At 33.1% G+C, this 13,821-nt stretch overlaps 1 long non-coding RNA gene across 1 annotated transcript; it reads left to right on the top strand.

Annotated features, from left to right (window-relative positions):
- Positions 1-9,987: 9,987 nt before the first annotated feature.
- LOC120086909 (uncharacterized) lies at positions 9,988-13,591 on the top strand. The gene is made up of 4 exons (XR_005484379.1): positions 9,988-10,112; positions 12,311-12,400; positions 12,600-12,770; positions 13,279-13,591. It is a non-coding gene; the product is annotated as an uncharacterized LOC120086909 (long non-coding RNA).
- Positions 13,592-13,821: the final 230 nt, after the last annotated feature.

Here is a 13,821-nt window from a genome sequence, read left to right as displayed (position 1 = left end):
CTTGGCCCGAGAAGGGTTTAGTCATAGTGGGATTATGATCTATTATTCATTAGAGGGATCAATGGTACTTAAGAAGTTAGATGTAACTACAGGGGCAAAATGGTAATTTGGCTCAACTATACTTACGAGTGATTTGTGAAGGGTTATCGTACTGTGTTGATTGGTTATATCCAATGGACACAAAAATATATTTGTAGTGCGAAGAGTGCAACTGTCATTCTTTAGTGGAGTGTTCGACAGTTAACGGATGGTGGATAATGTGATTAAAGAGTTTAGTCAGTTATTCACACCGTTGGAACTTCAAGCTATAGGTCCATAAGATCCTCTTGGTAGCTCAATGGATTTAAGTTGAGAATCAGTTTTTGGGTTAATTTGAAATGTTCAAATTAATAAGAGGGAATTTGATTATATATGATATAATTAAATTAATTCAATTATATATGATATAATTGACATAATGTATTTGATACATTATAATTTGATTGGAGGAACAAATATATTTTCTATGAATAAGACTCATAGTTATTAAATTTAATATAAATATGATTTACATTAAATGCCATAAAATAGAGAAAAAGAACTATAGTTTATATATTGTATATGATGCAATATTAAAACTATAGGTTATAAATATAATATGATAAGTTAGTTATCATATTTATTTATATTTATTATTTATTTGATAATTAAATTCTTATTTCTCCATAACCACCCTGGGTAGCTATTTAGTTTTATGGCAAATTGGGATAAATAAAATTTGTTTTTATTATTTCAGAAACAAGTGATAGACAGACACGGTTAACAATCGAGTATTTACACGATTGCTTGAGAGACTATACGATAGCCTCATTATCTACACGATCGAGGGACTTGTCTATGCGATAGACTTCGTCATCTACACAACTGCCCTTGTTTCTACTCAATTGTCTTCCTTCTCCAAACTCTAAACTTCTCTCTAACCAAAATTAGCCAGAGCCCACCACTCATGGATTCTCACATCGAGAATACCAAGGTCACCAAGTGGTAGTATCTCTGTTGGTTTGAGGATCGAGTTACTGCTTGCTGGTTGTTCAAGGAGTGTTCGATTTGTTCGATACGTTTGTGAACGAGTTAGATCGAGGGATTACTTGAAGAACGGTTCTTCAAAGATATAGTCTCTAGATCCTTTGTTTTTATTTCAAAGCATGCTGTAATTTAATATTTATGCATAATCTGTTCTTGTACGACTGTAAATATATGCGTTCAATCACAATGGGATTCGGACGATCCGCTTCCGCTCAAAGGTTATCTGTAAATGGAGTTCCTTCAAGAACATTGTCATATTATACATCGAGCAAGCTCAATCTGCTTAGTAGAGCAAACATGGTCATACTACTCATTGAGTAATCTCAAGGTAAATATTAGAGAAACATGGTCATATGTGTATGCAAAGCAACCCCGAAAAGGCAAAAATTCCGACACACGGCCTAAAGCCTATGTGTATGCCGAAATGGGTTCCAAAGGCTTTATGTATATCATGACTATACTACAAAAATACATTTATGGGAGTGCAGTGGATAATTACTATAGGTACAACTTTAGTGATTTGAAAATCAAATCTTATGCTTGCCACACCTTTAAACATATTGGAAATCATATACAGTCAATACAAGATTTCATAATAAAAATAAAACATCTCAAACATATATGAAATAGAACTTATATTCAGAATCCTGAGAATGACATAAAATTCATAGCTCTTGAAATCATATATAATAAGAAATTTTCATGAAACTTAACATTTTATAAAATAAATCACTCCCCAAACTTTTGGAGTGTAAAACTCAGATCATACGTCGCTCGAATCTCAATTTATCCTAGAATATTAATTCCATTGCCATGCAGAAAATTATTGATTTGATCAACCAATTAAACCAAGTTTAATAATTTTAGCCCGTGTCCATTTATACTTTCTCCTCATATTAGTCACTTGTACTTAATAGGATATACTAATGATTTTCGATTAAATTTAAGGAAATTTTTTACGGATAGAAAAAAGGATATTTGTAATGCATAGTAGAGAATTTAAGCCCAAAATAATAGAATATGTAGTATAAGGATAAAATAATTGCATATATAGATCAAAAAATGGTAAAATACCAAAAAACTCATGCCTAACCATCATTTTTTTTCCGCTTCTTCCTGATTTTCTCAAATTAAAAGTTATTACTGATAGCAGCTATCTGCTGCTATCACTGATAGCAACTATCAGTGATGACCACTGATAGTTTCTATCAACGATAACTTTCAATTTTAGAAAAATTAATACAATCTTGAAATATTAACTTTTAATTTGCTATCAATTATTATTAGCTATCACTGATTCACTTTCATCAATTGGAATCAACCTTGAAATATTACTATTTAAGGCTATCAGTGGCTATCAATGATAGATTTATAAATAATGATCAACTTTGAGAGAAGACCAACAACTTTGATTAACATAGTAGTTATCACTAACAATCTTTTATCCTGGCTATCACTGATAGCAGTTATCAATCATTATCACTGATAGACTTTCATCAATTAGAATCAACCTTGAAATATTGACATTTAAGGCTATTAATGATAGATTTCTATAACTGGTTATCACCTTTGAAAGAAACTCGATATATAGATATCACTTAAGTTTTATCACCGATATCACCAACATCACTCATATTGTGGTTATCAGTGATATGCTATCAACGATCTCACTGATATCATGCTATCAGTGATAATTCTCTAACACTGATAACGTGCTATCAGTGGTAGCTTCTATCACCGATAATGTGTTATCGGATAACTCTATCATCGATAACATGCTATTAGTATTAGCTCCTATCATTGGTAACATGCTATTAGTAGTAGGTTCTATCAATCATAACTACTGAACACCTTTTTGCCCCTTTCTTGTCCTTCCCAAATATTTATAAGTCTCTTTTCTTTTCGATGATAGCTTCTATCACTGATAAACATTCTATTAGTGATAACTTTTAGGCATTCCACTTACATTCTAGTTCGAGATTCAAATTTATTAATTAAATTCAATAAGTTGGCTATCAATGATAGATTTCTACAAGTGGCTATTAACTAGGAAAATATAATCAAAGATTAAGCTATCAATGATAGAAAATATTAGTGGCTATCACTGATAGACTTTCATTTGCTATTTATATTTATTATTTATTATAATAATCAAACTTGATGATTGGCTTATTGGTGTTAAGTCACTTATGAATTGAATACTTTCAAGTCATGCGTATGGAACTCAGCCTCATAATTCTTGTGAAAAAAGGGGAAAGAAGAAAAACTTAAAATAAAGGAAAGAAAAATTTTAAAAATAAGAGAAAGAGAAGAAGCAAAAGCTGAAGAAAAAGAGAGAAAATTAAATAGAAAGAAGGAAGCAAAAACTGAAAAAATGAAAGAAAAACTATAAAAAAAAAAAGAAAAAGAAAAAGAAAAAGCAAAAAATCGGAGAAAGACAAGAAAATAAAATAATAAAAAAAGATAAGGGAAGAAGCAAAAATTGGAGAAATGGAAGAAAATAAAAATTAAAAAAAGAATAAGTAAGAGCTGAAGAAAGAAAAAAAAAGAATAATAAAAAACTGAAAAAAGAAAGGAAAATTAAAAAAATGAAAAGAAAAAAGAAAGGAAAAAAGAAGGAAATGGAAGAAAAAAAAAAGAGAAGAAGCAAAAACTAAGAAAGAAAATAAAATGAAAAAATGAAAATAGGGAGGAAAGAAGCAAAAATCAAAGAAGGGAAATAAAATAAAAAGACTAAAAAAAAGTTGTACAAGAAAATAAGACAAGGGAGGGCGAAATTGGAAATTAAAAAAAAAATTCAAAGATTGACTAGTCAACTTCATATTTACAAATATTTTTAAAATGTAATATATTTTTAGATTTTTTTCTCTTATTCTACTGGATAATTGTAATGCATAGTAGAATACGAGTAAAAAGAGAGAAAAATCCAATAGATTTTTTCTCTTATTCTACTGGACCGATTTAGGTTATCACTTAAGGCATGATCCACTTGTATATCATATATACATGCTTAAGTTCACATAAGATAACCAAGGAGCTTTGTTTATTGGATATGAGTAAATGTCAGAATTAAATAACACTTATTTTATTCAATGAACAATGTGTATCTTTACAAAATAATGAGACTCCGGGAGAATTAGGACAACAATCCCAACAATATGTTTATCTGATTGTTAAATTAACACTAACCAGTTTACTGGGTTGTTCATGTAGATAAAGGTTAAAGAGGGCACTGTCATATCAGATGCTGAAGGGAGTTTCGGGATATCCCAGTGGATAGACGACCTATATTTGAGCTAGGTGTGGATGATGATTGTTTTGAAAGTGGCAATAGGTTGATTAGTGATGGGGGTAGTCCTGAAAGTGAAAGTGACGGTGATGATCATCGTGGAGATGACAATGATGAAGTTGTCAAAGTGGAGGGAGAGGATGAATCTAAGCATTCTGAGCACGAGGATGTTGAATATGGAAGGGTGGAAGGAGGGACATACACACCTAATGATGATATGTTCCATGATGTGATGGGGGACATACGCGAGGAGGACAAGTTGAACCAACTTGATGTCTATCTTGCGGACTCCCGTAGAGAGCGACCTGTGGATGAGGACTATTCTGAGTGTGCTGCCCGCCGCAGGAAGGGAGTCAATCCTGACGAGTCTATTTATTCGTACCTACGGACTATTGATAGCTCACTATCGAGGTTGGATGGTCGTATATCGGGTTTAGATAGTTGTGTATCTAGTATGAGGAAAACATTACGGACATGAAAGGGCAATTGTCGGCCATCCTGTCATTGTTGCAGTCTATGTGCAAGGTTTACATTTACTATCATTTTATGTCTTTATGTATTTAGTTTTTTCGTGTTTGTGAATTCATCATTTTACTTTACTCATTGAAGGGTTCCACAGTGAATGAGGAGACAATCAGGTCACCCATCCTATCTTGGGATCCTGATACCAATAATACGACTGCCTCTGACACTCCCATCCCCCATCTACAACCCGATACCACCACTTCACCTACTCCCACCCCCCCTGTACAGCCCGATACTACCACGACATCACCAGTTGACATCGAAACTATAGAGGTCGACGTCCCACAAACAGAGCCCGACATGTCTGCCTTACTCACCATGCCACATACAGAGGTTGTCATGTCTGGCATCTCAAAGGCCGACACTTCTGGGATTGTTACAACCACAGAAGGAGTTCCACTGGTGAATAATTTATTGATCAGTAATCTTTGTTTGTATTTTTATATTTCTTAATGAGTAACATTTTGTTATCTGTTTATGTAGGAATATTGAAGAATTAGTCGTAAGAGAAAACCTATTGATAAATCCCCAACTTAAGTAAAGAAGAAAAGTGTGGTTAAGCATCCTCTCCCAGGTATAGCTACGTCACTATCCAGAGCGATCATCACATATAACGTAGTACACGATGTTCCACACAATGTCCTTATAGAAATGATGGGTTGGATCTCAGATGACAATACGAACAACGAGGTTCGAGAGAACTCCTTTAAACCACTCGCCAAGCAATTCTTCAAGGAATTTATTACCCCGAATTTGTTGGTTGAGTGCGATGTAAGTTTCCTAGTCTTTACTTCTTTACATGTTGGCTATCTTGTACTGTTACTGACATAGTAATTTTTCGTGAAGACCATAAATACTTTATTTTTTTTTATGAAAGATAAATTTTATACCCGACCCGACATGTGCATGCATAAGTTCATCATCTTGCCAATTGGTGTAACGGTAAATTTTGATATTTTGTTTCTTAACTTCTCATTATATTTCGTTAAGTTTCCTAGTCTTTACTTCTTTACTTAACTTCTCATTTTATTTGACAGAGTCACCTTAATGCTTGTGGTAGAGTATTTAAACGAATAAAGAATAAGTCATTTCTGGAGGATGCCCTAGCATGTGAAGATGAAGACACGTATAAGGACTACGTCACTGGTAAATTCGATATCAAATGGGCAGATGTGGATTTCGTTTATACGGCGATGAATATCAGTGACCACTGGATGGTCCTTGCAATGGACATTAACAGAGGCCACATATTCGTGTTCGATTCACTTCCATCATACACACCAATGACAAAGCTGGTGAATTGGCTAGAGCCATTGACGGTCACAGTACCATCCCTACTTCACTACTGTGACGTGGATCGTTCAAAGTCGGACCTATCCACAGCCCGTTAGAAAATCTCGTGACCTATAAACGTCGACATACAACACGGGTCACTTGATTGTGGCATTTTTGCAATCAAATTACTAGAACACCTGGTGACTGGTGCTGATACATCCGTAATCACTCAAGAGAAGAGGAGTGAATATAGGACGCAATTAGCATGTCAACTATGCGCAAATACTCCATATTTTTTATGTGTATAGAACATGTATTTTTTATTGTATTTTTTATGCATGTAAAAACATTTGTTTTTTTTATGTATAAACATTTATTTTGTATGTATAATGGAGCTACTGCTCTTTTCATTGTATAATTGAACATATATTTTTTATGTAAGTTCAAAGTTCAAAGTTCAATATCAGAATTTTATCAGAACATGCATAATTGAGCTATTGCTCTTTTCATTTTATCAATGGTATGTAGAACATTATATGGTTCAAGGTTCAAAATTCAAAGATTAAGAGAGCGAGATTGAGAGAGTGAGATTATGAGAGAGAGCGAGATTGAGATAGCGAGATGTTGAGAGAGAGCAAGATTGTGAGAGCGAGATGTTGAGAGAGGCGAGATTGTGAGAGAGGGCGAGATTGAGATAGCGAGATGTTTAGAGAGAGTGAGATTGTGAGAGCGAGATGTTGAGAGAGAGCGAGATTGAGAGAGTATGAAATTATTGTTTTTTGTTACAAGTATGAAGATTGAGAGAGTATGAAGATTGCTATTATATAAATACTCCAGCTTGTTATTGTTTTTTGTTTAAAGATGAAAGTATGAAGTATGAAGTGTTACAAGTATGAAGTATGTTACAAGTAGGAAATAATATGAAAAAATATGAAGTATGTTACAAGTATGTTATAAGTATGACGTATGAAAAAATGATCAATGGTATTTATAAAAAATGAAATGTTACAAGTTAGTTACAAACTAAACTGGATGAGGGGTGTTTGTGTCTCGGTCTTTGGCATTTTCAGCACGTCGCACGGTTGTAAGCGGTTCAGTATAATTTTGGCAGTTATGCCCATAATTCCCACACCGACCACATTTCATTTGTCTGTGAAATTTTCCTCTGGATGGTATTCTTCTCACTCTCTGTCGCCCGGCTTGTGGCACAAACTTCAAAGGAAGGATAGTCTTTTCTACGTATCTAGAAGGTCTTTTCAATTCAAATATGTGGCCAAGTAGATTTATAGGCTCCGCATACACAGTCATTAGAGAGTCCACTGTATAAAATCAATTGCAAAGACTATGGATGGATATATTACTTTCCTTGACAGCAATAATTGCATGCGAACAAGGGATACCAAGTGAGTCGAATTCCTTACACATGCATTCCTTCGTGTGAAGATTGACAATACCGTCCAATGACTTGAAGACACAGATGGTGGAATCACTGAAGCTACTATAGAACGACACACATCTCCATGATCACGATCCATTTCATTCAATCCTACTAGTTGCTCATTCACATCCACTGAAGGACCACAATCCATATAATCGAATGTTGATGGTACAGTGTTGGTAGACAATAGAATATCATCCTCTTCTCGACGAAACTAATATGATTCTTCGTATTGTCTGTCCACAGCCGTATCATCATAACTCACATTTCCAAACCCCATTCCAACCTTTTCCTCCTGATTAGACTTCAATGTTACAACTATTTGAAGTCTACTAAGCTCTTCTCACAAAAGAAGGAAGTGAACATCATCATCATTCATTATGCATTGTGGATGGACTTTAAATTCAAGCTTATATTTAACTTTTAGGATAAGATCAAACTCTGAAGAACTGACATTTGTAACCCTGTAAATGTGAGATTTAAGTTCTTCATAATTCAATGTATGAGGCACAACGATTCCTTTCAACTGTCCCCCAATATACGAACTTTCATTCTCATCCTAATCACCTCCAAATCGAATAAATAGACACTTTTTTGTCATCCTACAAAGCAAGAGAACATTTTTCATTAAGCTGTACAAGCAATTGAAGTGTACTCTCACTCTCTCTCTTAATCTCGCTCTCAAAGTCTCGCTCTCTCAAAATATCACTCTCTCTCGTAATCTCGCTCTCTCTCTTACTCTTGTTCTCTCTTACTCTTCCTCTTTCTTACTTTCTCTCAATACAAAATTTCGTAATGCTACCTTTCTAGAAATAACACAGTAAAAATAATTAAACGGACTCAAAATAATTCACCTTTCTAAAAAAGTTGTTCCTTTATGAGAAAGCCTCATCTTGGAACCCCGTTCGAAAAATCTTCGTTCAACAAAACACCGTCGAAAACCAGAGAAGTAATCACCTTCGAAATGGAGTTTAGAGTTTAAAGAAATCACCATTGTATAGTGTTTAGGTATTATTGATTTGATTTGAGGCTTCCGTCGTGAAAATTGTCAAATCATTCGTACACTGACGAGCAATCACATCAAACCAGGGAATTTCAAGCGAGAGCAAGAGTGTTTAATCAGACGAGAGCGAGATTTATCTCGTGAGGTTGGTGTAAAGGAAATTTACATAATTTGATATGACGATGATGTCAGCAGAGAGTCAATTGACATTATTTTTTAAAAATGGGTCATTTAATATTTTAGACCAAAAAATTGGGTTATCCGTATAACTTTTCCCAAGGTTATTAAATACCTTTAAAAGAGATACACAATTATCATAGGATTTTAGAAACCTCTAAAAAATATATTACCCTTTATCAAAGATTTTAAAAAATCGTTGAGAAATTTCTACTCTTCATCAAAGTTATTAAACACATATAAAAAAAATATACATTTATTAATGAACTTTGAAAAACAGGCTACCATTTTTATTGAAGGTATTTTAAAAAAAACATTGAAAAATATTAATTTATTCAGTAGTTATTAAAGCCTTCGAAAAAGATATATATTTATGAAAGGGCATTATTGAAAAATATATATATTAATTAAAGGACATTTAAAGTCTTTAAAAAGATATATGTTATCTACTAACATTAAAAACATTAAAAGTTTTTTAAAAAATATTATATTTTTTGAGAAAACCTTTTTAATATATATATATATTAAAAATGTATTACTCTGCCATTCGATAAAGATATAAAATTACTCTAAAATAGAAATTCTCTAAAATTTCAATTTTCTCAATAAAATAGAAATGTATTACTTTGCCCTTCCAAAATGTAATTATCTTATTTCTCTTTCTTTTCCCTTCATATTAAGATGTGTGAAAGAATACACACACATATATATATATATATTAGAACGATTTATATTAGAACAATTTATATATGGATGTTTTTTAAATAAGGACGTTTTGAAGGATGGTTTAAACGTGCTTTTAAACGTCTATATTTTAAGGACGTGCTTATTTTCATGTATATTGAAATGTAAATAAATGAGTTATTTCAAATATAAAATATCTGAAATAAGTATTTTATTTATTAGAATATAAACCAACGGTTTATATTAGAACATTTTATTTCAAATATAAATTATTTCAATCAACATCCTCTTTTTAAAATATAAACCAAAATATAAACGTTTAAAATAAGTATTTCAATTTCAATATCATTATTTTTAAGTATTCCAAAAATATAATATAACCAATTAAGTAATTTATTATATCATCTTCCAAAATAAGGACTTCCTTATTTCTTATGGAATATAAGAAATATATTAAGTAAGTTAACCCAATTAGGTTAAGAAATATATTAAGTAAGTTAACCCAATTAGGTTAAGAAATAAGGACTTAAAAATAATGACTGATCTTTGAATTTTGAAAAATGAGAGGTGATTTTAGAGGCGGCGAAATTAGGTTTGGAGGTGAGCAACGAAATTAACTCCGTGCTATTCCTGCTGCAATTCCCAATTCTCAGAAGGTAAAACTACTGACTAATCTTCCAATTCTTCATCTAAGTTCATCAGCCATTGTTTCTCATTTCGAATTTAGTTTTTATTTGGAAAGAATAGAGATCGACTCGGAGATATTGGGTTCCTCCTGAAGGAACTCTTATCAAAGAGTGCGGAAGCAAGATCGTTCCAAACTCATTGTGACAAAAATACCGCATTCACTAACAAACATACAAGTTATGCATCTAACAACAAATTAAGGCATGCTTTGAACTATTAAACAACAAAGGGGTGAAAGACATACCAGTTGAAGAATTTTTCTTCTCTTTAAATCTCGCTTTCATCAAGCCAACAACTTTCGCTAGCATTGAGATCGTCAACCTATCGCCCACCAAATCACGCCATTGTCTACCACCGAACAGACTTCTCACAAACAGGCAGAAAGGAGGATACAACCACTCGGAAACCTCGATATTCTCGGAGTGAGAATCCAAGAGGTGTGAGCTCTATTGGATTTGGTAGAGGGGAGGAGGAAACACCGATCGTTTACCACGACCAAGCAAGTGGGAGATATAAGAAGTCTATCGCATAGACGGATGCTTGATCGTTTAGTAACAGGTACACGATTGTGTAGTAAACTGGGGCTGATCGTTTAAATGATCATTTAGTAAATTCACTCCGTGCGTGCGATCGTTTAGTAAAGGCTAGGTGATCGTTTAGGTAAAGCGCGCGTGTACATGATCGTTTAATAAACTTTGAGCTATCGTGTATGCTCTTGGTTTGCTAGGCGATGGACAGTGTACTAATCGTGAAACGATTATCTCATTCTTTTACAAAATGAAAACTATTTTCATTTTATCCTTCAATTACGAAAACTGATTGCAACCTCCCTCTATCTCATTTGGTTGTGGAGAAAAACTGCCAACAATTATCTTATAATTGTTTAATTAAAATAAATATAATCATATTATATTTATAACCTATAGTTTTAATATTATATCAAATGCAACATATAAACCATAGTCCTTTTCTTCTCCACTAGATATAAATCATATTTATATCCTTTTCCTCTAATAATGTATCTCATTTATCATGTCAAATATATCATATATAATTGACCAATTTAATCATATCATATATAATAAAACTCCCTCTTGTTAATTTGAACACTTCAAACTGACCCAAAAATTGATTCTCATCTGGTACGTGAATAGCTAACTAAATTCTTTAGCCACAAAATCACCATTTGTTAAGCATTCCACTGAATATTTCTGTATCCATCAGATATAACCAATCAACAGTACAATAACCCTCCACAGATGCTTGTAAGTACATCTAACTCCTTAAGTACCACTGATTCTTTAATGAACAATACAACATAGTCCGTCCTACTATGTGTGGACACCTCTCGGGCCATGAGAAGGTATGTGGTGCCACATCGTTCAAGCCCCGGAATCAGCCCTTAAGGGAACAATCTATCTACTTACCCTTGCTTTGGGAAGGAGTGAATTTCATCTTGTGTAGCAAAGTTCCCAGCTCCCAAATCAGACGAATCCCCATAATGATAGGTTTGAGTCGGAAATCTGGTCATTTGCACCCATGCAAATCAAAGGACCGCCCTCAAAGGCAGGAGTTATCAACTCAATCAGGATTGAGGTCATGTTGCCTATGGTTATCCTAGTGAAGTGAAATCTTTGTCATCAACGACATTATATAACGAGAACACTCCATGGTTCGATCTTATACAAACTCCTTTGTATAGGACGCCCTTGCTCGCATGTCTCCACATATATGCTTAAGTTACAACGAACAACTAGGGATCTTAGTTTATTGGTTTGTAGTAAAAAAATTAAAACATCCAATGTTTCATAGACAATAGTGAAGAAAAATATCATATATTATTACATCACAAGCATTTATTCAATACAGTGTTTACAAATTATAGAACTCAACGAGAGTTTAGGGCATCAACCCCAACCCCCATGATACAAAATGCTTTGTTGAAAGCATGAAATGTCGGAACATGAAATTTTCATACTCAATTTCAAACAAAAGCATTAAATTTCTTCCTAAATTTGATAGATTGCAGATGCTACATTTGATCTTGTTTTCATTTTCACTACTGTGGATTGATGCGCGAACTTACTTCATGTACTATGAAGTTGATAGATTGCTAACTACACGACTTGTTAAGCGATTCTAACCAAAGACTCGTGTTCATTGATAGGCAACAACATATGAATCGGGTACGAGTGGTTCGCCTGCAGACCAATCTGAAATTGATAAGTTGGAGCAACACCTCTCTAATCTCATAAAGGTATTTTATTGTATCTTCAGCTTGTGAATTCATGTCAGTAATTTATTTTTCCATCAAGAATTTTAGGATGTGCCTGAACACTTCCTTTCATTGAATTACAACCTGTTAGAATTTTCAGGCTTAGATTTCGTGAAGGAACTTGTAGTTAAGAATTTGTGTATGAAGCTTCTAATATATCAAATATGAGATCTTGTTGCAGATGTATCTACATGGCAAAGTCCTTGTTCTGTCTGAAAAAACGTGACTAGCTTCGAGCCTCCTCACTAATTGAGCTATTGAAATTTTAAATTGTGATGCTCTGTTTTTGTTATTGCTTGTATTGTTGCAACTCTTGGTGGCTCTCTGTTTGGCTATGATCTTGGAGTTTCTGGTATGTTTTTTTTTTTATTCCGTTTTCAAAAAATTTCAATTTCTTGAAGAGTTCTTTTTTGCGGTTGCTCTTGTTTTGGTTCATATGGATTTTGATGAATTGTTTCAGCAAAAAAACAAAAAAAACTTCGCAGATTTCTAACTGTGATGTTTGTTGAATTTGAACATGTGTTCATCTGAAATTAAGCTTGATTTCTAGTTTTTTTTTTCCCTCTCTCTCAAAGATAGGGAAATTCCCTTTTTGTAAAACAGGGGGAAATTTTTCATTAGACTTTAGAGGTTTTGACAACCATTACGACCGCATTGATAATGATTTATTTTGTTGTTTTTGTTCATGAAAGTTTTTTTTAATTTTTATTTATTTTTTTAATGCAAACTTCTTTGTTAAAGATAAATTTTCTCGAAAAATATGAAAAAATAAAAAAATAAAAAATAAAATAATTAGAGAAGAAGGGGGTTTCAACAATTTCTGATAATCCGAAATGATTTGCTGCTTTGTATTTGGTTAGGGATCGTTGTTACCAAAAATGTACGCATCTTTTCTTATAATTCCCTAAGGTCAGCAACTAGGAATTTTCATCCATCGAGCAAAATAGGTGCTAGAGGCTATGGAGTTGTCTACAAAGTGAGACCAATGTTGTTGCTTTTATGAATCTCTCATGTAATTTCTTCCTTGAAGGTACCTTTCCATATTAATTCTGATACATTTTAATCTGTCATTGGTATGATAAAATGTAATAATGAAATATCCCTTATTTAAGGATTGTATTCACCTCAATTTGTGTTTCAAATATGTTTCAAATATCTTGTATTCTTGTATCATTCTTAACTGAATATTTTGTATTATATGTTGAAGTGAGGACAGTAGTTCTAAACTCAATTCGGAAGTTGGGTAAAACAATCTTGTTCTTCTAATTATTCTTAAATCTTGATGATTTAAAGGCTCAAGCATCTTTGGTACTTGTTGTCGAAAAGGGTTGGTTTGCCTTAGGGGCTAATTTGTAATTTTCTTATGGGCCTAGGACATTCTGTCTATCTATTTATTTAAGCAA

The sequence above is a fragment of the Benincasa hispida genome, chromosome 9 (genome assembly GCF_027475165.1).
Source record: "Benincasa hispida cultivar pf3 chromosome 9, pf3_genome.v1.1, whole genome shotgun sequence".
In the NCBI taxonomy this organism is placed as follows: domain Eukaryota; kingdom Viridiplantae; phylum Streptophyta; class Magnoliopsida; order Cucurbitales; family Cucurbitaceae; genus Benincasa; species Benincasa hispida.
This window is presented reverse-complemented; position numbering and strand designations above follow the sequence as displayed.